We start from the raw sequence: 24,530 nt of genomic DNA, 5'->3' as shown, positions 1-24,530 counted from the left end.
GAGAAGTTAAAGATAAGATGGTACTTTTCTTATGTGTTTGTGTGTGTGTGTATATATAAATGGTTTCAATGCCCGGCTGTTAACCTTTAGAAATGCACTTATTGTGGTAATGTACTGAAAACATGTCTCAAAAGTGAGTTTTGACATGAGATCTGGAAAGAACAAGTGGCTTTCTTGCCACATTGCAGGTGCCAAGAAGAAGGGACAAAGCTAAGTCAGAGTCAAGGGATCTAGGAAGCAGCGGCAAAAAGTTCGCCAGGAGGAAGTGGATAGGTACGGGAATGGAGAAGGGAAGAAGGTGACGAGAGAAAGCATACAGTCTCCCTGCCAACACATCTGTAGGTACTTCCCCATCACCACTGGGAAGAAGGGTCCCTGCCACAGAGACCACAGAAAGGCTTAACTGCCTGAGTCATGTGGTTGAGAGGCATATACAAGCTCTGAGCACCAGCCTCTAATTACTCCGTGTCAACCCCGGTCCTGCCTTCCCAGTACAAAACGTATGTCAAAGCATTCAGTATTGATTAAAACATAAGGTAATTATTTGATTTATCTTTTTCCCCACAACAAGCCTGCCTTCACTCTCATTTGTCAAAAAAAAAAAAAAAGAAAAAAAGTATTTCCTTCCAAAGAGAGATAGAAAATAGTTCTGACCCATTTATCCACAACTGTTTTGTTTTACTTTTGTACCTGAGGTTAGAAAAATTCTGCCAACTCTGCTCTGTCAGCCTGGCATTAAGTGCAACAACAAGAATGACAAAGGTACTAGCAGCTGGAGGACAACATTGTCCTAAGTGCTAGTAATAATGGCGAAGCTGGCCACCAAGAAGACTGAACACATCCTCAGAAGATAGCTGTGAAAAGGGTCGCCCTCCCTGCCTTGTCCCCAGTGAACATCTTGTCCTTCTCATGCTCCGCATTACCCCACTTACAGCACATTCAGGTCTAACATAGCAGAGAGAATATGTGGAGAAGTCAGAAACAGATACGGAAATCTTGCAAATCAAAACAAAATTTTATTCTGGTAAGTGGAGTTCATAGCTTTGGAAAAGAACAACATGGCACACAAATTTTTATGTACACATTAGTACCCCCGGCCCAACTAAGTCATGCAGTCAGATGAATATTGCTGCCTATGGAGTGAGTGCAGCTTGTGAGTCCATCACAGGCACGTTTGTGTGGATGGGCTGCTTTCCTGAGTCAGGGTCTCCAGGTCGTGATGAGCTAATTGCTGCCGACAGTGCCGCTCCCAATGTCACTGCTTCTGAGAGCTGGTGCTTTTGAAGTGTGACCAGCTGAAAGAAAGAAGCAACCACAGAAAATATAATGGAGCCTGAAAGAGGCCTAGGCAAAAAATGCACATGGACAATTACCTGACTGTTGGGCTTTACATTCAGTTTCAGAAACTGGTTATCTTCACAATGACTTGCTGAGTGGTGCTGGAAAGTTATTAAACTTTCTATGTTACTCAGTTTTTCAGTCTATAAAATAAGTTAATAAAAGCAATTTGATATAGAAGAGTGTTCCATATAATCAGGTGTTCTTGAAATCATTCACTTTATTGAAGAGATCAAATAGATTAGCTTCTTATTGACAGCCTCAGATGCTACCATTGAAAGAATCTATTAAGGACAATCAAATGCCAAAGGCATTCAAGAAACTGGTTTAGTGTTAGTTGGCATTTGAGGAGGCTTCTTCTTTTCCTCTGTGGCTCATGCCCTCAAATTACTTAAAAAAAAAAAAAAAATCAGCCCCAACTAGGTAGCTCAGTTGGTTGGAGAGTCATCACAATGTGCCAGGGTTGTGGGTTTGATCCCAGTCAGGACATGTACAAGAATCAACCAATGAAGGCATAAGTAAGTGGAACAACAAATTAATGTCTCCATCTCTCTCTCTTCCTCTCTCTCTCAAAACCAATAAATTAAGAAAATTTAAAAAAGAAAAATATCAAGGATTCCAAGCCTTTTGATAAGCAAAGTAATCAAATTCCCTTTCCCACACTAAGCCAAAAACAGTCACAAAGGTGGACCCACTGTGACTAAGAACTGAGTCAAGAATTGAAGCCAATAAAAAAGAAAAGCTAAAATGCTGCCCCATGAGCAATTCAATTCAACCTTGAACCACATACGTCCCCCACTCAAACCACTTTGGGCTCAGTGTGTACGCATGTGCAAATATAAGAACAGAAGAAAGATTTTTAACACGAGAAAGGAGGAACAAGCCCTGGAAGAAAGAGTGGGAAAAAAAATGAAGAGTAATTTATAGCACATAAACTCTCACTTTTTCCCCCAGCCATAGTCTCAAACCACCACATTCATAAGGACAAAAACTATTCCCACTATTTCTTATGAACATTCCCCTCAACCAAATCACCAACTTCTCACTCCCACATCGCTTTTACTGAAGTATCATGCAGACATAGTAGATGGGTCATAAATATTATCTGACTATAAATCCAATTTGAATGCAGTGATTACTCCTGGAAAAAAGTATTCAGACTTTAGCTTTATTTAATTTGGCAGAAGAACGGATTGAGAGAAGTATAGTTCTTGCAATACATAGGAGTATAGCAATTTACATTTGTATTTGTATCTATTCGTGCAAAAAATTATTTTTTAAAATCTTTTCCCAAACGTTTCATACTTCTGTACACATAATTTCATAGGGTGAAATTTCATTTGCACATAGATTTGTATAACTGCTGTAAGTTCTGTCACCTTTATTAGATTGTATGTTTCTTAAAGCAAAGACTTGTATTTAACCCCATTTCTCAATAAATGCTGATTGATGAAGAGATACATATTTAGAGCCAGTCTATTAAAGTACATAGTTCATCTCTTGCCATTGCTAATTTTATAGTCATGTTTTTAGTTTTTTGTTTGTTTGCTTTTGTTAATATGAACCATCTGTGCCTCTCTCATCCTGTGTTTTTAAATAAGTTGCCTAATTACAGAGTTTTAAATTTTTATATTTTAGCCTCAAGCCTGCTGTTGAACATTTTTGTCAAAATTCAATGCCTGCCCTTTAAAAGGTCATTTGTGAAGTTTAAGCCTGTTGGTTTGTGTTATTACAGCAAATCTCACCCCAGAATATTTGGTGTTGTACAATAACCACCTGTCACTGCTGTGTGAAATGAGTAACAGTCAAAAGTCACATTATCTCTTAGTTGTGAAGACCGGCTTTTAAACATACACGCATTTGCCATTTCACATTTGTCAAGCAGCTAATAAGAACTATTCCAAAGAAAGTTTACAAAGTCAGCCCCTTTTAGGCAACATTTTGAAAGGTGGTATTGTTACATCGGAAGTATGCTAAGACAATGATAAATTTCACTAACACACTCAATAAATAATTTCTGTAGTCAGAATTTTTCTTGGCCTCATAGAGTGAACACCAAATGATCCTTTATTTCTTACTTGATAGAACATAGTGCCATAGTATTCAGTGCAAAAAGAATGTATGTTTTTTTTCTAAAAATAATTGGAGACAGTCTAAATTATAAGCATATTACCAAAAATGTGGATATGAGTACAAAGTAAAAATAGATTTTAGAAGAAAAATTCAAAGCTTTCAACAATGAGATTAGGAATTAGTTACAACAAATATGTATTAAATTTGACTCTAGGTTTATAGGAAGCCAGAATTAAAGGGCAAGTGTGGGGGGCATGGGGAGCAGTATTGTGTTCTTCGATTCCCACTTAATCATTTAAGAGACACACCCATCACCTTTTCCTTGATAATTGCAAAGTTCACAGGGGTCCCAAAAATAAATACTGGGATTGCCTTTTGGTTTTCATAGCCACAACCTCATGGAATCAAATGCTTTAGCCTAGAGAAATGAAGAAAGGAGAAACATACCTCTCAAAATTATTTACTGGTCCAAACAAGTCTCCAATTTGGGGACCAGCAGTAAGATTAATGCTGGCAATGTTACAAACAACCAGCATCTAGTATATTGGTTCACGTATTGTAAGTACATTAAATATATAATTAAGAATCCTGAAAGATAACCATCTCAAGATGATACTCAGATATTCCAATCACTATAGCTATTTTAGTATATACTGTAAAAAGTGCATTAAAATACTTAACTATTTGTTTTGTTTGTAATGCTTGAAATATTACAAAAATAAAAATATGTCGTTCTCCTTAAATTGGTTATCTTGGAAGGTTTAAAATGCATACAGTACTCCAAATAGTAATAGAGCATTAGTTTAGGAGTTATCTTTAAACTACTTTACAAGATGTATCGGCAAATGTGTGCTTCCATTCAGTGGGTTGTTTTTTCATTTTGTTGATTGTTTCCTTTGCTGTGGAAAAACTTTTTAGTTTGATGTGGTCCCATTTGTTTATGTTTTCTTTTATATCCCTTGCCTAAGGAGATATATCAGAACATATTCAGCAATACATCTGATAAGGGGTTAATATCCAAAATTTATAAAGAATTTATAAACCCAGCACCAAAAAAATAACCCAATTAAAAAATGAGCAAAAAACATGAATAGACATTTGTCCAAAGAGAACATACAGATAGCCAATAGATGTAGGAAAAGATGCTCAATGTCACTAATCGTCAGAGAAATGCCAATTAAAACAACAATGAGATATCACCTCACACCTGTCAGAATGGCTGTCATCAGTAAATCAACAAACAACTAGTGCTGGTGAGGATGTGGAGAAAGGGGAGCCCTTCTGCACTGTTGGTGGAAATGCAGATTGGCACAGCCGCTGTGGAAAGCACTATAGTATTACCTCAAAAGATTAAAAATGGAACTGTTTTATGTGCCAGAGATTTCATATCTGGGAATTTATCTGAAGAAAACAAAAACATTAATTCGAAAGAATATAAGCACCCCTATGTTCATTGCAGTTTATTTACAATTGTGAAGGTTTGGAAGCAGCCCAGGTGCCCATCAGTGGATGAGAGGATAAAATAGCTATGGTACATTTACACAACAGAATACTACTCAACCATAAAAAGAAGAAAGTTTTACCCTTTATGACAACATGGATGGACCTGGAGGACAATACACTAAGTGAAATAAGCCAGTCAGAGAAAGACAAATACCATATGATTTCACTCATATGTGGAGTCTAATGAACAAACTGAACTAACAAGCAAAATAGAGACAGACTCATACATAGAGAGCAGGCTGATAGCTCTGGGTGATGGGGTGGGGATTGAGGGTATAGAAGGATCAAACAAAAAAGAGAAAGAGCTCATGGACATGGACAGCGGTGCGGTGATTGCAGGGGGAAGGGAGTGGGTGGAGGAGGAAGAGGATATAGTGGGGATAAATGGTAATGGAAAAAATACAATAAAAAATGAACTATAAAAAAAATCCTTGCTCTTGCCTACAAGAGTTGGGAAGGGTGCTCCATTGCTATTGACGCACTGTACTCCCTGATCCATGGATTTTTCCCTTTAAATAAAGAACCTCAAACCTGTTTAAAAAAAACTAATTTATAAGAACACAAGCCTTATGTTTCATGAAATGCATGGTATTCCATGCTTATCTTTCTCATTTTTATTAAAGAGACATAACAACCACAGTATAAATTTGGAAGCCAGAAAAATCTGGGTTTGAAACCTCAGTCCACACATTGCTGAACCAGGGCACTGTTCACAATCTTTATACACAGGTGCTGCTTAGGAAATCTTATTTGTCTATAAACAACCTCACCACCATTACATAAAATGCAATAGCAGAAATGCTTCTAAGTTTAATTCTGGAGATTATCTTACTGATATTGCTAGTTATAAAAGAAGTTTTATTTTTAACACCATTATCAAAGAAATTCTATTTTATTTTGTAATTTTCTTGGTTCCTCTCTACTTTACTTTTAGTTTCCTCCAATTACATATACATAATCTCCATACTTTTGCTATAACACCATTATTAAGGAGGGGGATGTAGAAAGAAAGAAAAACTTCTAAGTCTCTTAGTGTCAACAAATACAGGTACTCGTAAAAGAAAACCTGGCTGCAAGTAAACCGAATACTTTCAGCAAATCAACATATTTTGAAGTTGTGATATTTGATGTTACCTAAAAACCAACATTTTAGCTTTATATTGGTATTATTAATTGACTCCAAACAAACAGTTTAATCATAACCTTTACCTTCAAAGACCTAGGAAAAGTGAAACAAATATGGATATAAGGAGGATCTCTGTAACCTTTACTTGGTTTTAAATAGTGCTTTTCCAACCTGAAACATCAAAAAAGGCCTCATCAATTTATCCTGCTTTATTCAGCAAAAATGTACCGCTCCCATTTTTAAAGTGTCTCATTAAAAAAAATACTTTTGCCACCAGGATGTCTGCAGATAAAAGACCAGTCTGTGAACACCATTAAATAATGCTGACAGCAATTAATAATGGGGTCGGTCAGTCAAGCGGTTCTCATGGACGCTTTTTATTTTAGAGGAAAAGGAAGCATTTTGCATTACCCAGAATAATTCTGATGGTGTTTATGGTAACTTAATATTTAAACCATAAATTGAGATATAAACTCCTCACATAAATATAAAATAAAAAATATATGAATTATATATAATAAAATATGTAAATGCAATAAATTAGAATTAATACTAATTTAATGTAATGTCTGATTATGCATTGTTTACTAGATCCAATATAATTATATTAGTCACTTCTAGAACACAGTTTCTCTTAAGTTCAGTATAACTAAACAACTGCTTTGTATAATGACTTTGTTTTTTCTACTACTTCATGAAATGCCTATTAGCCACACACAGGATGCCTATTAGCATCACACAGGACATGGTTGGTATGCAACTGCACAGGGGACTCCAGACTTGGGAGAACTAGTTTAGGCTGGAGATGTCAAGTGAACACTATTTCGTGACATTTTGTGAGACCATGGGAGGAATGACAGTAGAGAAGAGGTCCCATAGCCAAAGATAGAGTGACAATAAAAAATTAATCCAAGTCGACCAAGAGAAAAATATACCTTTGTGTGTCTAGGTCCCTCCACTTCTTTCATCATTTGTTTATGGGTTTACCTGAATCTTTCCTTCATATTAGTGGCTTGTAAACTATAGGAAGGAACTAGAGTGTACAGAATTGTCTCTCGAGGTAAGAACAGGGAATAGGAAGAACAAAGGGAAGAATGTAAGAGGTACTTTAGCTTCCCAGCATTGCTTCAAGTGTGCAGGACTTCATTTGCTTTGAAATATTAGGCAGCTAAAAAAATTTCACTTAAAGAATTGGTTTCTGCTGCTAGAAAAATGAGTAATTCTCGATGTGTGTGAAGAAATAGAGACATATGTGAGTTACCTTATGTAGTGAGAAGTGTACTGTAAGGACACATGACTACAGAAATCCAGGACTGTCTGGTGCACAGAAGGATGAAGATCATGTAACATAGTAGAATCTTTACACTAGTGTTCTGGTATTACCCTAACTCTGTTGCTTGCCAATTACCTTTACTAACACTATTCACACTACTAGGACAGATCTGCAATCCTTTCTCCTCTTTGTAACTTCTGCTTACTCACAGCTCTGCCTCCTCAGAACTTTGTCTTGTAATCATCACTCAGGGTTCTAATTCTATCTCCTGAAGTATTTCAGCTGCCACTCCCCTTCTCAACTACTAATTATTTCCCTATTTTCCAATCAGTCAAATCAAGCGGACAGAGTTCCAACATCTACACAAGTAGATTCTTCAGCAATGGCTGGGGACCGGTAAGACTGACCTGGGGAGGATGGAACTTTTTTAGGCACCAAGTTTGACATCTATAACATAACAATGGGCACAATTTACTTAACATATACCTTCAATGAGAATGAAGATAAAAGTTTGTATTTTAATAATGTACCAAAAAACAATTACTCAAGGTACAGTATCAGAATAGCTGTGACAAGTAAAATGTATTACTATTATCCAAACATTGCCTGATATCCTTGGTGTTTATGTTACACTGCCTACTATAAGTTAAGAAGCAATTTATGAAAAATCAATATAATGTGCAGATGACCTCTTAATGAGTTCTGACATATTTCCTCCTTCAAGTGGAAGAGATTTAAGGACCTCAGGTCACGGCCATATGGAATCACCAGGTCATATTCAAACAACCTGAGAAATCACAGCTGCCAAAAAAAAAAAAGTAGAATCACTGTATGAATTTCACTAAAACATTTCATATTTATTCCTTTTCATAAGAATAGTTGAGGTCAAACAAAAATAAATCAACTTTTAGTCCATGGTAAAAAATCAATTTTTAACAAATATAAATGTTTTAGTTTAGAACTGCCAGCTGAGAAATCAAATGTGGGAGCTTTTAACTTAGATTTAATAAACACAAAAGCTCCTACCCTTACTGATTCTCAGGCCTCTAAATATCTCTGAATCCTGTATACAGCAAAAAGAAAGTCCAGAAAAGGATAAAATTCTAAAACATTTCATCCTCAAAATAAACAAATTTAAGACAGTGCTCCCTTAAAAATTCTATTTTACATAAATGGTCTTTAAACACAAAGAATGTAAAGTTAAGGGCATGAAAATCTCACAATAAATATTCCTCTCAAGCAGATGAGAAATACACATCTGATGAAGATTTGGTTATTTCAGTACATTGAGAACACTGAGGCTCAGTGCTAGAAGCATTGCAATTTCATTCCCCTTTCCTAAGGAGTTAGGTCATATTTGTTAGTCACTGAATTCTCTGTATATATTCAGTAAGAAACTTCTATTCTATTCAACAGATATTTATTCAATTCTCACAGAAGATTGACATTTAGAATTTGGCATAATTAGCCAACAGCTTAAAAAGAGATACAAACACATCAAAAGGAAAATTCAGAATGCTTTTGGAGTGTCTTAGAGAACCTGTTGCCTTGAGAAAGTCTATGTCATCTTTTGATAAGTGATCTCATGCTGGTGTGATATTGTTGCTGCTATTCTTTTATCACTGCAGTGAATAACAACATCACCACATCTATTTCATTATATTCATACGGGTTTAATGAGGTTTCTTTTTAAGCGATTATAAATGGCTGTGACAATCCCACCTCTGATGGCAATTTATATAAATATTTTGCCAATTTTGCTTCACTCTAAAAATCCGTATTTGGGAACAAGCAAAAGAAAGATATACCTGTTGATTATAGAACACATGGAGCTCATTACCCCCCAAATATTATTCAGATTGGAACTCTAGAAAAGTTTAAGGTTTAGGTAATTTCACAGATTGACCCCATTGCAAGTTATTTAAAAGGCAATATTCCTGATCTAGAAAATAATATTACAAAGTCAGTATCATCAACTCTTCCCAAAATGTAATTTGTAGGCTGTTACATAAACCAAAAATCATTATATCTTAAAGTTGAAAAGAATGTTCCTGATTTTCATTCTCAACTTTCATATTTTACTTATAGAAAAAAAAAAAAACTTTTAAAACTTAAATAATTTTCCCAGTGTCAAATAACAGTGGTTGTGGAGCCTGCATAAAAATTCTTGTGTATTCGTCTGATTGGAATTTAAAATCTCAACAGACTATGCTGCTAATTCAGCGAGTATGTTTCAGAACAAAATGAAAACAGGAAATCAGCATATCCAAGATGGTTACAGAGTAGCTGGAAGCTCATCCTACTTGCTTCCAGACCCGACCAGTCTTGCAGCTGAACCACAGAGCAAGCAACTCGAAAATCCAGTGGAGAGTGCATGAGTGCGAACATGGACGAAGAGTGTGGAAAGTGTGAGTGAGTGGGCAAGAGCCTGCCTGCCTACAGGGCACTCGGAAATGGGCGGCCTAGGCTTTCCTGGTGGTGCCAAGGCTGCCGCTACAGCCCAACCCACCACTTCTGGCTGCACAGATTCAGGGTAGCTGTGCAGTGGCTCAGGAGTCGCGAGGCCCAGGAGTGGAGAGAGGTGGCCCCAGGCAGTGCTGCCTGCAGAGAGCGCCACATGAGCAGGCCCACCCAAGGCAGAGAACAACTGAAGGGAGCAGCAAGTGCACCCCACCACCGCCCCATGTTATAGTATGGCTGTGGGATTCTCCCTAGCACCATGCAGGAAAGATCCAGAGAGAAACTCCATCTAAAACTGTCAGAGGCCCTGACAGACTGTGGCCGACCCTGACCAAGAGAGACTTCGTGATTTCTCGGGAGGGTGCAGAACAGGCCCCTTCAGGCTCAATGCTGCAGCATGGCACAGGGATGGTCACACAGAAACTCTTTTAAAAGAGGACCTGAGGCAAGACCCGCAAATCGGCAGGGACCTGGTGCTCCCCTGGGCATGTGCGCATGTGCAGTGGCCCTGTGAGCAAAGAACTAAAAAGGATAGAGTCATGTTGAAGGGACTGTGGGACACAACCCAGCATGGCTGGCAAGCAGGGGACCATACAGAGTAGAGAATTTGGGCGGAGTCTCCAGCGAGAGAGCGGCAAGCTAGGAGCTGAAAACCTGAGATTTGCTGCAGCCAGGCAGGTCTCCTAACAGACAGGCAAGCCCAACCCCCACCTGCAGGATTCTAGGCTCTACAGATCAGTGAGGCCAGGCTCAGGAGCCCCCTGCTGGGCACATTTCTGCAGGAGAAAGAAGAAAAAGCTCTGAAAGGACTCTTTAAAAGACATTACAAGCTACACTGTTCTTCTGGGTCAGGGCCAAAAGATTAGAGACAAGCGCAGCAAGGGGGGTTCAGGGCCTCCCCCCACCTCAAGCCTCAGCACCTTAACAGAGCTGCTGTTTGCACCAAGCAAGAAAGAGCTGCTCCTTTTACACAGATTGGCTCTTCACAGAAAACAGACAGCTAATTCACCAGAAACCATACATAATCGGAAATAATCTGGGACAGACCAAGACGTGTGGCAAGGGATTGGGGAAACATTACCGTCATCTTCCTGGAAGACTGAACAGTGCCCCCAGGGTGGGGCACAGGATTCTCAACTTCCCAATCTCACCAGAGGCCCCCTCTGGAGGCAGGTGGAGAAGGTACTGGCGGTGCTCTCAGGTCATTAAATGGGCCACTCCTGGGCCCTGGGCTAATGGAAATCCAGCAGGGCAGAACAGCTGGGACCAGCCAAATCTGAAGAAGACAGCTACAGACTATGGATTGCTAGTAGCCTCAAACAGGCTGCCTAGGGCCAGAGTAGGACACCACCTGACATCACCAGGAGTGGATCCAGAAAGAGAGGACAGTAGTAAACACTGAATTCTACTGAGATTAATTCCAGCACAGTGTTCTTCATGATTTGCATTATTTCCTCTCCTACATAGCTTTTTAATATTCATTTTTTCTTCAAATTTGTGCTTATTAATTCACTAGTTTTTAATACTTTAGTTTATTTCAAATCTCATATTTTGTTCCTCCCTTCACTTACTCCATTTTACCATCTTCCTTCCTATTCTTATTACTGTTTAAAATTTTATTTTTGTCTGGCTACAACCTGTTTCTATTCCACACTCTTATTATTTCTCCCCACTCCAGCCTCTCAAAACCATTTATCTTGTCGTTAGTCATTTCACACTCCTTTTTCCATTCTTAAAATACGCTTATTCTCTCTCTACCTTTATCAGTCTTTGCTCGTTGGTTGTGGGTATGTTACTTGTTGTTGCATTTCTTCAATTTTTATTTCTAGATGATCACTGTTCTTTTGTATTTCAAATCTCAAATTTTAATGTGCCCCTCTCCTACTGCATTTTGCCTTCTCCCTGCCCTGTCTTTTTTTCATTGTAAATTCCCATTTTTCCCAGTCTTAGCCTGGTTTTCATTCTTTACTCTTAGTACTCCCTCTGCCTCTATCCTCCCCAAATCGCTTTTGTTTTCTCTAGACATCTCATAAGTTTTTCTTTCTTTTTTCCTTCTTATTCCCATTCCACCTATATTAATCTTTGCTCATTTGTTGTTGATACTGCTCTGGCAAATCTTTTTCTCCAATTTGGTTCCTATTTTTTCCACTATATTTTTCCAGTTTTTGTTTAAACCTTATACTATACTCTTCCTTTTTCTTACTCAATTCTGCCTTTTTCCCTCCCTTTTCATTTATGATGTAAGTTTTCATTTCTTTCTTTCTTTGCCTTGTTTCTATTCCCTACTCTTATTATTTCTCCTCCCTCAACCCTCTCAAAATCATTTTTCTTTCAGTTAGTCATCTCATATTCATTTTTTCCTTTCTTATAATACTCTCAACTTTTCACACCTTTATTAATATTTGCTCATTTGTTGTTGATAGTATGGTTGTGGGTGAGGGTTATTTTTGCAGTTATGAGTTTGGCTCCTGGGGTGTTTAGTTTTGTTCTGGCAGCAACTGTACAACCGCATATAGGACATGGTGGGTGGTGTGACTCTCAGTCAAACAGTGAGAGGGAAAGACCTGACAAAAAACAACCCAACAACAACCAAACACAATTACAACCAGAGAGCCCACATAAACAGCGTAAAGCACATCCCAAGAGCATCCAGCTCTGGAGATCAAGAAGACTGCACCACTGAGTCCCAAAGTTCTCCTATCACAGAAGGTCACACCATGAAATCAGGAAATCAAAGCAGATCAATCTACTATGTGGAAATAAACAAGAAGAGTCACCTAAAATGGGTAGACAAAAGAAACAATCCCAAATCAAAAGGAAAGGTGGAACCCCCAGGAAGAGTGCTAAATGACATTGAGGCAAGCAAACTATCAGACCCTGAGTTCAAAATAATGGCTATAAGGATGCTCAAGGAGCTCAGTGAGAACTATAAAGGACTCAATGGAAGCTAAACAGAACTTACTGGGAAATACACCAGCATGAAAATGGACATAGAAACAATCAATGAGAGCCAAGAAGAAATGAAGAATACAATATCTGAAGTGAAGAATACATTAGAAGGAACTGAAATCAGGCTAGATTTCAGAAGATCAGCAGAGAATCAAATCAGCGAGCTGGAGGACAAGGTAGAAAAAAACTCCCAGACAGAGAATAAAATGAAAAAAGACTCAAAAAGAATAAAGGGGGTTTAAGGGAGTTGCAGGACAACATGAAACATGATAATATTCATATCATAGGGATACCACATGGAGGAGAAGGGGAGCAAAGGATAGAAACCCTGTTTGAAAAGGTAATGACAGAAAACTTCCTTAACTGGATGAGGGAAAATGTCATGCAAGTTGAGGAAGCACATGAGGTCCTAATCAAGATGAACCCAAAGAGGCCCATTCCAAGATACATCATAACTAAAATGGCAAAATTTAAAGACAAAGAGAGAATCTGAAAAGCAGCAAGGGAGAAACAGGAAGTAACATCCAAGGGAGGTCCAATAAGGCTAGCAGCTGACTTCTCAATGGAAATGCTCTAAGCTAGAAAAGAATGGCAAGAAATATTCCAAGAAATGAAAAACAAAGGTCTGAAACCAAGACTACTCTACCCAGCAAGGCTCTCAATTAAAATGGAAGGCCAAATAAGGAGCTTCCCAGACAAAAGAAGCCTCAGAGAATACACCTCCTTTAAAACATCTCTGCAACATATGCTAAAGGGTCTGCTTTAATAAAAGGAAGAAAAACAGTGAGGTGGATGTGGAAGAAGGCCTTGAGAAATGAATTGTTCTCACGCATGAGTCTGGTGAAAGGAAAGACGACAAGGGAAGAGTTGTTCATCCTGACATGACCGGCAAGCTGGCATTCAGGCTTATCTTGGAGGCACGCCACCAAGAACTGAACAATCTTGCTTGCTCCCTGAAATTCGCTAGAGGCATGGAACAGCCTTGGTTATGTATTCACTTGAACCTAAACTTGCTGGGAGTGTACGTGTTTGATAACAGTTGCTTTTTGCTTTGAATGCATTGCTATCTGCCCTCATTCTTCTCCTGCTCAATAAATATGATGAGAAAATCCCACTTGGGGCTCTTCAGCCTCATGGTGCTGAGTCCTCTGCTTCTCATCTTATCATCCAGATCAGTGATAGGTCTTTGTTAGCCACTGTTCACACTGCAACAGGTGGAGAGGAAAACAGGTACAAAGGAAGTAAAATGGCAATGAATAAGTACCTATCAATAATAACCTTACATATAAATGGATTAAATGCTCCAATCAAAAGACATAGGGTAGCTGAATGGATAAAAATATATGGATCACAAATGTGCTTCCTACAAGAGACTTACCTAAGAACAAAAAATCTATACAGACTGAAAGCAAATGGATGGAAAGAAACACATTCCAAGCAAATGGACATAAAAAAAAAAACAAAAACAAAACTGGAATCAATACTTATATTAGACAAAATAGATTTCAAAAAAAAAGCCATAAAAAAATGAAGGACATATAAAGTACTTAAGGGAATAACCCATCAAGAAGATATAACCCTTGTAAACATGTATGCATCCAACATAAGAGCACCCAAATATATAAGGAAAATATTGGAGGACTTCCAGAAAGATATCAATAGGAACATGCTCATTGTATGGGATTTTAACATCCCACTGTCAATAATGGATAGATCTTCCAAACAAAGAATCAACAAAGATATTGTGTCATTGAACAACACTCTAGATCAAATGACTTAGTTGATACATACAGAAACTTTCACCACCAAGAAGCAAAATACACATTCTTTTCAAATGCACATGGAATATTTTCAAAGAAAGACCACATGGTAGGACATAAAGAGCCCTCAATAAATTCAAGAAAATTGAAATCATAATAAGCATCTTCTTGGATCACAATGGCTTGAAACTAGAAACCAACCTTAAAGAAAAAACTCAAAAGCATTCAAATCATGAAGAATGAATAACATGCTATTAAATAATGGGTTGAGAATGAGATCAAGGAGTAAATCAAAAAGTTTGTGGAAACAAATGAAAATAAACACACAACCCAAAATGTAAGGGACGCAATGAAGACAATCCTGAGAAGGAAGTTCATAGCAATAAAGGCCTACTTAAAAAGATAGAAACATTTCAAATAAACAACTTAATCCTACATCTACAAGAACTGGAGGAACAACAATAAACAAAGCCCAGAGCAAGGAGAAAGAAGGAAATAACTAGGATCAGAGCAGAATTAAATGGCATGGCTACTAAAAAACAATTCAAAGAATCAATAAATGCAGGAGTTAGTTCTTTGAAAGGATAAACAAAATTTGACAAGCCTTTACCCCGACTCAAGAAAAAAAAGAGAAAGTAACCAAATAAATAAAATCAGAAGTGAAAAAGAAGTTATAACCGACACCACAGATATACAAAGATTTTAAGAAATTACTATGAACAAATATATGCCAAGAAATTGGGGAAGCTGGGCAAAATGGACAAATTTCTAGAAACATACAAGCTTCCAAAATTGAATCAAGAAGAGGCAGAAAGCCTGAATATACCAATGACAGCTAGTGAAATTGGAACAGTACTAAAAAATCTCCTGGCACAGAAAAGCTCTGGTCAAGATGGCTTCACAGGTGAATTATACAAAATATTTAAAGAACTAACTCCTGTCCTCAAATCATTCCAAAAAATTCAAGAAGAGGGAAGGCTCCCAAACTCTGTTTACCAGGCCAGTATTATCCTAATTCCAAAACCAGGTAAAGACACAACAGAGAAAGAAAACTACAGGCCAATATCTCTGAAGATGATAGATGCTAAAATCTTCAAGAAAAATATTGGCAATCTGGATCAAGGAATACATTAAAAAGATGTATTGAGATGAAGTGGGATTTATCCCAGGGATGCAAGGATGGTACAATATTTACAAATCAATAAACATAATACATCACATAAACAAAATGAAAGACAAAAATCACATGATCATATCAATAGATGCTGAAAAAGCATTTCATAAAGTACAACAACCATTTATGATAAAAACACTCAGCAAAGTGGGAATAGATGGAGCATACCTCAACATAATAAAGGCCATATATGAGAAACCTACACCCAACATCTTACTCAATGGGCAAAAACTAAAAGATTTCCTCTTCAGATCAGAAACAAGAGTAGGGTGTCTTCTCCCACCACTTTTATTCAACATAGTACTGGAAATTCTAGCCACAGTGATCACACAGGAAAAAGACATAAATGGCATTCAAATTGGAAAGGAGGAAGTAAAACTGTCATTATTCATAGATAACATGATACTGTACATAGAAAACCCTATAATCCGCACCAAAAAACTACTTGACCCAATAAATTTATTTGTCCAAATAGCAGCATACAAAGTCAATATTCAGAAATTGAAGGCATTTTTGTATACCAACAATTAAATATCAGAATCAGAAACTAGGAAAAAAATCCCATCTATTATAGTAACAAGTAAAATAAGTACCTAGGAATAAACTTAACCAAGGAGGTAAAAGACCTGTATTCAGGTCTACATAACACTGAAGAAAGAAATTAAGGAAGATACAAATAAATGGAAGCATATACTTTGTTCATGGATTGGAAGAATTAATGTCATTAAAATGTCCATACTACCCAGAGCAATCTATAAATTCAATGCAATCCCTATGAAAACACCAATGGCATATTTCAAAAATCTAAAACAAATATTTCAAAAATACATATGGAACCAATACTGACCCCAAATAGCCCCAGCATACTTGAGAAAGAAGAACAAAGTAGGAGGGATTACAATACCTGATATCAAACTGTACTACAAGGCCACTGTAATAGAAATAATCTGGTACTAGCACAAGAACAGAAACATATATTAATGGAAGATAATAGAGAGCCCAGAAATAAACATGTCTCTATGGTCAATTAATATTTGACAAAGGGGGCAGGAGCATAAAATGTAGTAAAAATAGCTTCTTCAATAAGTGCTGTTGGGAGATCTGGACAGGTACATACAAAGAAATGAAACTAGATCACCAATTTATATCATACACTAGAATAAACTCAAGATGGATAAAAGACGTATATATAAGTCATAACATCATAAAAGTCCTAGAGGAAATCATGGGCAGTAAAATTTCAGATATCCCACAGAGCAGTATTTTTGCTGATATATCTCCTAGGGCAAGGGAGATAAAGGAAAAAATAAACAAGTTGGATTACATCAAATTAAAAAGCTTCTGCACAGCTAAAGAAAACATTATCAAAATGAAAAGAGATCCAACTGTATAGGAAAACAGTTTTGCCAATGATACCTCAGATAAGCGTTTAATATCCAAATATGTAAAGAACTCATATGACTCAACCCCAGAAAGACAAACAACCTCAATAAAAAATGGGCAAAGGACCTGAATAGAAACTTCTCCAAGGAGGACATATAGAGGGCTTAGAGACACATGAAAGGATGTTCACCATCACTAGCCATGAGAGACACAAATTAAAACTACAATGAGATACCACCTCACACTGCTCAGAATGGACATCATTAACAAATCAACAAACAGTAAGTGCTGGCAAGAATGTGGAAAAAAGGGAACCGTTTTACACTGTTGGTGAGAATGGAGACTGGTGCAGCCTCTATGGAAAACAGTATGGAATTTCCTCAAAAAACTAAAGATGGAACTGCCTTTAGATCTAGTGATCCCACAGCTGGGACTATACCCTAAGAATCCTGAATCACCAGTTAAAAGAACCTATGCACCCCAATGTTCATAGCAGCATTATTTATAATAGCCAAGAGCTGGAAACAGCCTAAGTGCCCACCAGTAAATAAGTGGATCAAAAAACTGGTACATTCACACAATGGAATGCTATGCAGCAGAAAGAAAGAAGGAGCTCTTACCTTTCATGACAGCATAGATGGAACTGAAGAATATTATTCTAAGGGAAAAAAGCCAAGTGGCAAAAGACAAATACCGTATGATCCCATCTATAGGGGGAACAAAATGAACAAATTAACAAACAAGCAAATTAGAACCAGAGGCATGGAAACAAGGAACAGACTGACAGCTGCTGGAGGGTAGGGGCAAGGGGGACAAGGGTGGAAAGAAGCAGAAGGGACTAGTGAAGGAACATGTATGAATGACCCGTTGACATGACAACAGGGTGAGGACTGACTATGGGAGTGGGGATAGGGCTGGGCAGAGGAGAGCAAATGGGGAAAAATTGGGACAACTGAAATAGAACAATAAAATATTTGCTAAAAAAAGAAATCACACAAATTGTCTGTAAAGGAAACTGTATCATGACAAATAGATATCAATTTAAGTGACAATAAAAATACTGTGTTCTACATTCCTTCTGCTCTTTAATCCTTAAATCATAATTGCTTTGTCATGCCTTAAATTAAAACAAATAGAAAAATAAGCATTCTCCTGTATTTAGGTAATATGGTCTTATTATCACTATTCAAGAATGACCTTAAGAGATTATTAGTCCTGCTACCTATACACAAGGAATAAGAGATAAAATATTAGTTACAATAACATAAAATCAAAGGAGAAATCATTATATTTGGTAGAAATTCACCATTTTTTGTCAGAAACTGTAAACTAGAAGCTTATAGGTGAACTCTGGCCTTTAACCTTGATTGTTTGACCAATTAATGTTTTATTTCTTATAATTTCTTATAAACATTTAAAAAATGGGAAATTTCAAAGAAAAATCCAGATTTTCAGATTCCCTCAAAAATTTAAAAATTTTGACAGTACCAGGATTGCATTTTTCAATGGTAGCAATGCATAGGAGTTAAGTAGTTGTCCCTTTCGGCAGATTATACCCTCTTTAGGCACAGCCCAATCTCTTCAGGGTGGGCTGGTAAACCAGAGATCCAGGAAGAATTGATGCTGTAGTTGGAGTCCAAAGACTGTCTGCTGAAAGAACTTCTTCTAGCTAGGATGAGGTAGGCTTTTTGTTCTATTCAGGCCTTAGATTGATTGGATAAGGCCTACCCACATTAGGGAGGGCAATCTGCTTTACTCAAAATCCATAGATTGAAATTATAATCTCAACAAAAAACAGCTTTACAAAAAAAAAAAAACCACAATGATGTTTGAACACATGTCAGGGCACCATCGCTCAGCCAAATTGACACATAAAATTAACCATCACATTACATAAAACTTCAAAAGAGATTTTCCTAAAATCTCTCAAAGAAATGGCATCTGGCTTAAGTGTGCCCCATACCTCTCACAAAGTGGCCCCAGGTCTGCCACTAGCAGCAGCCAGCCTTGGTTCATAGCTTGGCCTTACCAAGGCACCTCCCCATCCAGCACAAGTAACAGTCATCTGCAGATCACTTTGTAGCCCATGCCAGGTGGCCCAGGCAGAACACAGGCGGCAGCTGACCTTGGCCTGCACCTCCCAGGAGGTCTCAGAGCCATAACAATCAGTAGACAGCTTCAGACCATGTCAAAGTACCAGCATCCAACTACCTCTACAAGTGACACACTCAAGCGGCAAACTCAGAGGCACCAGAGCCCCACTGAAGTAAGTCCTGCTCAGTGGAGTGGGCCCCTGCACAGCTGATCATCCATGGTTGTCAGAAGTCAGTGGTTGATGGTCACAGCCAGTCATCACAGCTGATTGGCATGAGGGTAAATACCTACCACTGAAATGCCAACAGCAATCAAGGCTCAGCTACACTAGGAAGGTGCTTAAAGCCCACAAAAGGCCTCACCTAGAGTGTTTAGTTTGGGTGATTGGGGAGGCTGTGTCACTAAACCTTACAGAACACCTACTACATAAGGCCATTCTACCAAGCTTATAGGACATAGCAGATCTATCTAATACATAGAAACAAACGCAGTGTGGCTGCCAAAATGCAGAGACGAAGAAACATGTCCCAAATTAAAGAACAGAAAAAAACTCCAGGAAAAAAAATTAAATAAGTTGGAGATAAGCAATACATTAGATGCATAGTTAGAAACACTGGTTATAAGGATGTTCAATGAACTTAGGGGAAGAGTAGATGGACTTAGTGAGAATTTCAACAAAGATAGGAAACATAGAAGCAAAAGTAGAAAACATGAAAATAACCAGTCAGAAATAAAGAATAAATTAACTGAGATGAAAAATTACAGGGAATCAACAGTGAAGTAGATGAAGCAGAGAATAAAATCAGAGGTTGGAAAGATAAGGAAGCAGAACACCCAACCAGAACAGCAAAAAGAAAACAGAATCCAAAAACATGAGGATAGTGTAAGCAGCTCAGGGACAACTTCAAGCATATTAACATTCATATGATGAAGGTGCTGCAAGGAGAAGAGAGGCAGCAAGAAATTGGGGGGGGGGGAGAAAAGAAAAGAAAAGAAAACACATTTAAAAAATAATGACAGAGAACTTCCCTAACTTAGTGAAGGTAATAGGCAAGTCTAGAAAGCACAGCGAGTCCAAATCAAGAAGAACCCAAAACGGTCCACATCAAGACACATCATAATTAAAATGTCAAAGATTAAAGACAAAGAATCTTAAAAGCAGCAAGAGAAAAGCAGTTAGTTACCTACAAGGGAGCTCCCACAAGATTGTCAGCTCATTTCTCAGCAGAAACTTTACATACAGGCCAGAGGGGAGTGGCAAGAAATACTCAAAGTGATGCAAAGCAAGGGCCTATAATCAAGATTACTCTACCCAGCAAAGCTATCATTTAGAATAAGAGGACAGATAAAGAACTTCCCAGACAAACACAAGGTAAAGGAGTTCATCATCACCAAACCAGTATTATATGAAATGTTAAAGGGAAGAAGAAAAAAGATAAAAAATATAAACAGCAAAATGTCAATAAATACAAATCTATCAACAATCAAATCTAAAACAAAATGAACAAACAGAACAGAACCAGACTCATACATAGAGAGAATATTTTGACAGCTGCTAGATAAGGAGGGGGTTTAAGAGGATGACTGGTGAAAATGGTGAAGGGATTAAGAAGTACAAATTGGTTGTTACAGAACAGTCATAGGGATGTGTAGTACAGCACAGGGAATATAATCAATAATATTATAATAACTAGGTATTGTGTCAGATGGGTATGAGGTTCATCAGGATGATCACTTAGTAAGTTATGTAATGTCTAATCACTGGAGTGTACACCTGAAACTAATATAATAATTCATGTCTACTGTAATTGAAAAATGAAAAATATTTTAAAAGTTCAACAATTAAAGAAGTAAAGGTAGAGATGGAGGAACGGCAGGAGAAAAACATAGGTTATTTATTCTGAAAAACATCAGTTGGTCATGTTGCTTGAACCCAAAGGTTCAAGAAGAATAATCACATTGAAAAAATGCTGCCTTCTTAAACAAGTTGAGATTAATAAAAATTGGCATTGAAATGAATCTCCTGATGTGGAGGTAGTTTGGGTCATATGCCCAATTAGGAAGCCAAAGGTGACTTCAGAACAACTCTTTGAATCTCCTTTTATTTTATGGAGACTGATTCATTGCCCATTTCATAAATGTGTTCTTACCCAATGAAAATTAAATGACTTAACACATTTTGACTTCTACAAAAATCACCAAGAAACTTAGACTCAGCTTTACAACCAATCATACCCACTCTAATAGCTGTCTTCTCCTATTAATAGCTTTGAAGAGACAGGATGACATAGTAGTTAAAAGTACAAATTCTGAAACCAAATTGCTTATAATCAGATTGCAGTTAGCACTTCATAAATGTGTGAATTTAGGTAAGTTATTTAACCTCTCTGTTTCAATTTTTCATGAAAACAAAAAGGTTTCTGTTAATGAAATATGAGATAACATGTATGTACTTAAAACAGAGCCTGACACATAATAAATATGTATGTTTTTATTTTATTATCTCCCTTATAAAATTCTTTGTAGCACTTTTACTGAGTAAATTGTGCTATGCTATTTTTTTAAAGTAACATCAAAATATTTTTAGATGCCTTCAATGAGACACACTTCCTATCTCAGTGGGTCAGGATCCCAAAATGATCTGGCAAGATCTTGTGTTTCAGAGTTTCACATAGGTGTCAGCCAGGGCTGCAGCCTTACCTGAGGTTTGAATAGGAAATGATCTGCTCATGTGATTGTTGGCAGCATTCAATTCTTGATGCTGCCACAGTCAGGGCCTTTGTTCCCTGCTGGCTCTTTTCTAAAGACTACCTTCTCCTTGTCATTGGCTTTCTTTGTATGGCAGCTCCCAGTGTGGCTTCTTTCTTCTTCAAAGCCAGCAAGGAAACGAATTTGAGAGTTCTAGCAATACGGGTGGTAGGACCTTATGTAATGTCATCACCCACACATAACCACGCGTGTGCTGTCACCTTTGTCGTATTCCATTAGTTAGAATTCATGGATCCTGACTGTATTCAAAAGGAAGGGTTTACACAAGGTCATCAATACCTAGAGGCAGGAATCTTGGGGGCCACCATAGAGTCTGCCTGCCTCATGATGCTAACATTGTTTCTTCTGTTCAACAATGTGAATCACATATGAATTACATTACTCTCTCTCTCTCTTTGGCCACCAGGGTGCCCAAGACAAAATTTTTACTGAGTTTTAGAAACTATATAAAGCCAAATAGTCTGTGTATCCACAGTGTAAACATCCCCCTCAGATTGGCCTTCTCTATGAAAAGATGTTAACCGTTGCCATTAATTTACATATCCTTTATCCATTTACTTTTTAATATGTTCCTATAACTCCTGCAAGTCCTCTGTAAAATGAGACATGGAATCAATAATTATACCATAAGGACATTGTTAAAAAGAGTAGCTCAGCTCTGAAAAGTCGTGAAGTCGCAATGCTGCATCAGCTTTTCTGGCTTTTCCATTAGTACGGCAGATATCCCATAGGTGAAAACGCGTTCCACCCTTCACCCCGATGCCATTACCAATCTCCCTAATTATAGCGTAAGTCATGCAATTCAGTTACTATACTTAGGACAACTTTCACTTAATCAACAGAAATGTCCTTTCCCTTTGACTTGCACAAGGTCTCTCTAGAACCTATGCTAAAAAAACAATGCAAGGAATATGGCCACATTGTGGATTAGAATTCATAGAAACAGTCTTTCAGCTCATAATGTGCCTTCTATGAATATGCACATGATTCAAAGCAGTGGGGGGGGGGGAATGACATTGTTTTAGAAATGCATTACCTAGAGCCAACTTTCATAATCTAGGAAACATTTGAGAAAACTATTCCTTAAGTTTGGTCAACATTAGCACACAATTTTTAAAAGCAGTTTTGTGTTAACATTATCGAGTACATTTTTATGTCATGTTTTTCATGTGTTTTATTCAAGTCATAGGACTAAAACACCATAAGAACAATTAACATCTTTGAAGTCACTTACAACTTTTATGTTGGCTCCTTTTAGCAGTTTTTGTTTCCCAGTGAATAAATAATTTTATACTATGAGAAAATGAGAAAAAAAAATTAAAGTATGCTTTCATCCTATATTTTTCTAGCCTAAAGAAAACAAATAAGTGCACTAATTTATTTCTGGTGGTAGCTTTCGATTTGTGCAGAATGTTGAGTGTCCCTGTGACTTTAAGAGGCAAGATTTATGTGCGTGCTAAATCTAGGTGTCTTTTGAAAAGGAAAACACCACGCACACGCACACACACACACACAAAAACCACCACAAAGCACCTCAGAGGGTCAATGTGGTGTGGAGGTAATGGGGAGCCCACTATAAACCCAGACATACCTGCTTTGGAAAGTTAATCTCACCACCTGCACTTCACATGGGACTGTTTGTCAGCAGATTGCTCTCTGTTCATTATAACTCTCATATTCAGGAAGGAGAATTGGCCAAACCAGTAATATAAATGCACCGTATGCTCCCCCCTCCCTCTCTATGATTAATTCTACCAGTGGTACAAATTTGCATGAATGAATGTCAGTGTGTTTTTTGCCCTGAACATTTCCTGCTGGCTTCAGTTCAGCCCTGCTGACATTTATTACAAATAATAGCTAAATATTCCTGATTTAATAGCTGCAGTGGCCCCACATCTGAAGGTGATGTCTGTAATAAAAGCAGACAAGACGAGCTTATAACAAATACTAATCAGATTGTGTTTGCACACATAACGGATAAGCTTCACAGATACACCCACAAAATGCAATGGTTGTTTTTAAATGCAGCTGCTAGAAGTCACAGTTCAAGAACATATTGGTTGCTTTATTTCTTTTTCATTTCCCTTCTTCCTCTATCTCCTTAAAGTACCAAAGGTCCCTGAGCACAATCAAGATTGAATATTATCCCCTTTTTTATCTGGAAAAATGGGACACTAAACACAGAAGACTGGCTGTGTCCTTTTATTCATCTTTTGTTGCTCCTTCTAAACAAAAGGCATTGTCCCCTGATAAATTCCATTTTCTCCCTCTTATTCAAAGACAGTTTACACACTAGCCACGGTGATTCTCACACAATGCAGGGACTGGCAAAGATACAAAATAACTTTCAAAGTTCTTTCAACCTGTTGACCCAGGTGTCCCTTCTGAAAGATATAAACTAGCTTTCCACACCTCTCACAATTGATAAAGGAGACTATAAAACCTGAGATTACAAAAAGAAGACATGCAGTGCCTACTAAAGGCAGGTTTTAAAAGCCTTTGGAGATAAAACGTGCTTTTCCCTTTATCCGACCAAAACTTGCACAAGCCTCCATATGAAAATTGAAGGAGGTCAAGTTAGCATTGTCTTTCCCTTGACATTTAAACACTTAGGAATTTTACTCGCTT

At 37.6% G+C, this 24,530-nt stretch overlaps 1 long non-coding RNA gene across 1 annotated transcript in view; it reads right to left on the bottom strand.

The window, feature by feature from the left end:
* LOC128780855 (uncharacterized) overlaps window positions 1–23,572 on the bottom strand; it is a 55,564-nt gene extending 31,992 nt beyond the window's left edge. The window contains exon 1 of the long non-coding RNA XR_008426828.1: window positions 23,494–23,572. This is a non-coding gene — a long non-coding RNA (uncharacterized lncRNA). The remainder of the gene's footprint in view (window positions 1–23,493) is intronic.
* Window positions 23,573–24,530: the final 958 nt, after the last annotated feature.

Source organism: Desmodus rotundus, chromosome 1 (genome assembly GCF_022682495.2).
Source record: "Desmodus rotundus isolate HL8 chromosome 1, HLdesRot8A.1, whole genome shotgun sequence".
Taxonomy (NCBI): domain Eukaryota; kingdom Metazoa; phylum Chordata; class Mammalia; order Chiroptera; family Phyllostomidae; genus Desmodus; species Desmodus rotundus.
Note: the sequence above shows the minus strand (reverse complement) of the source record. Positions and strands in the feature narration are given on the sequence as shown.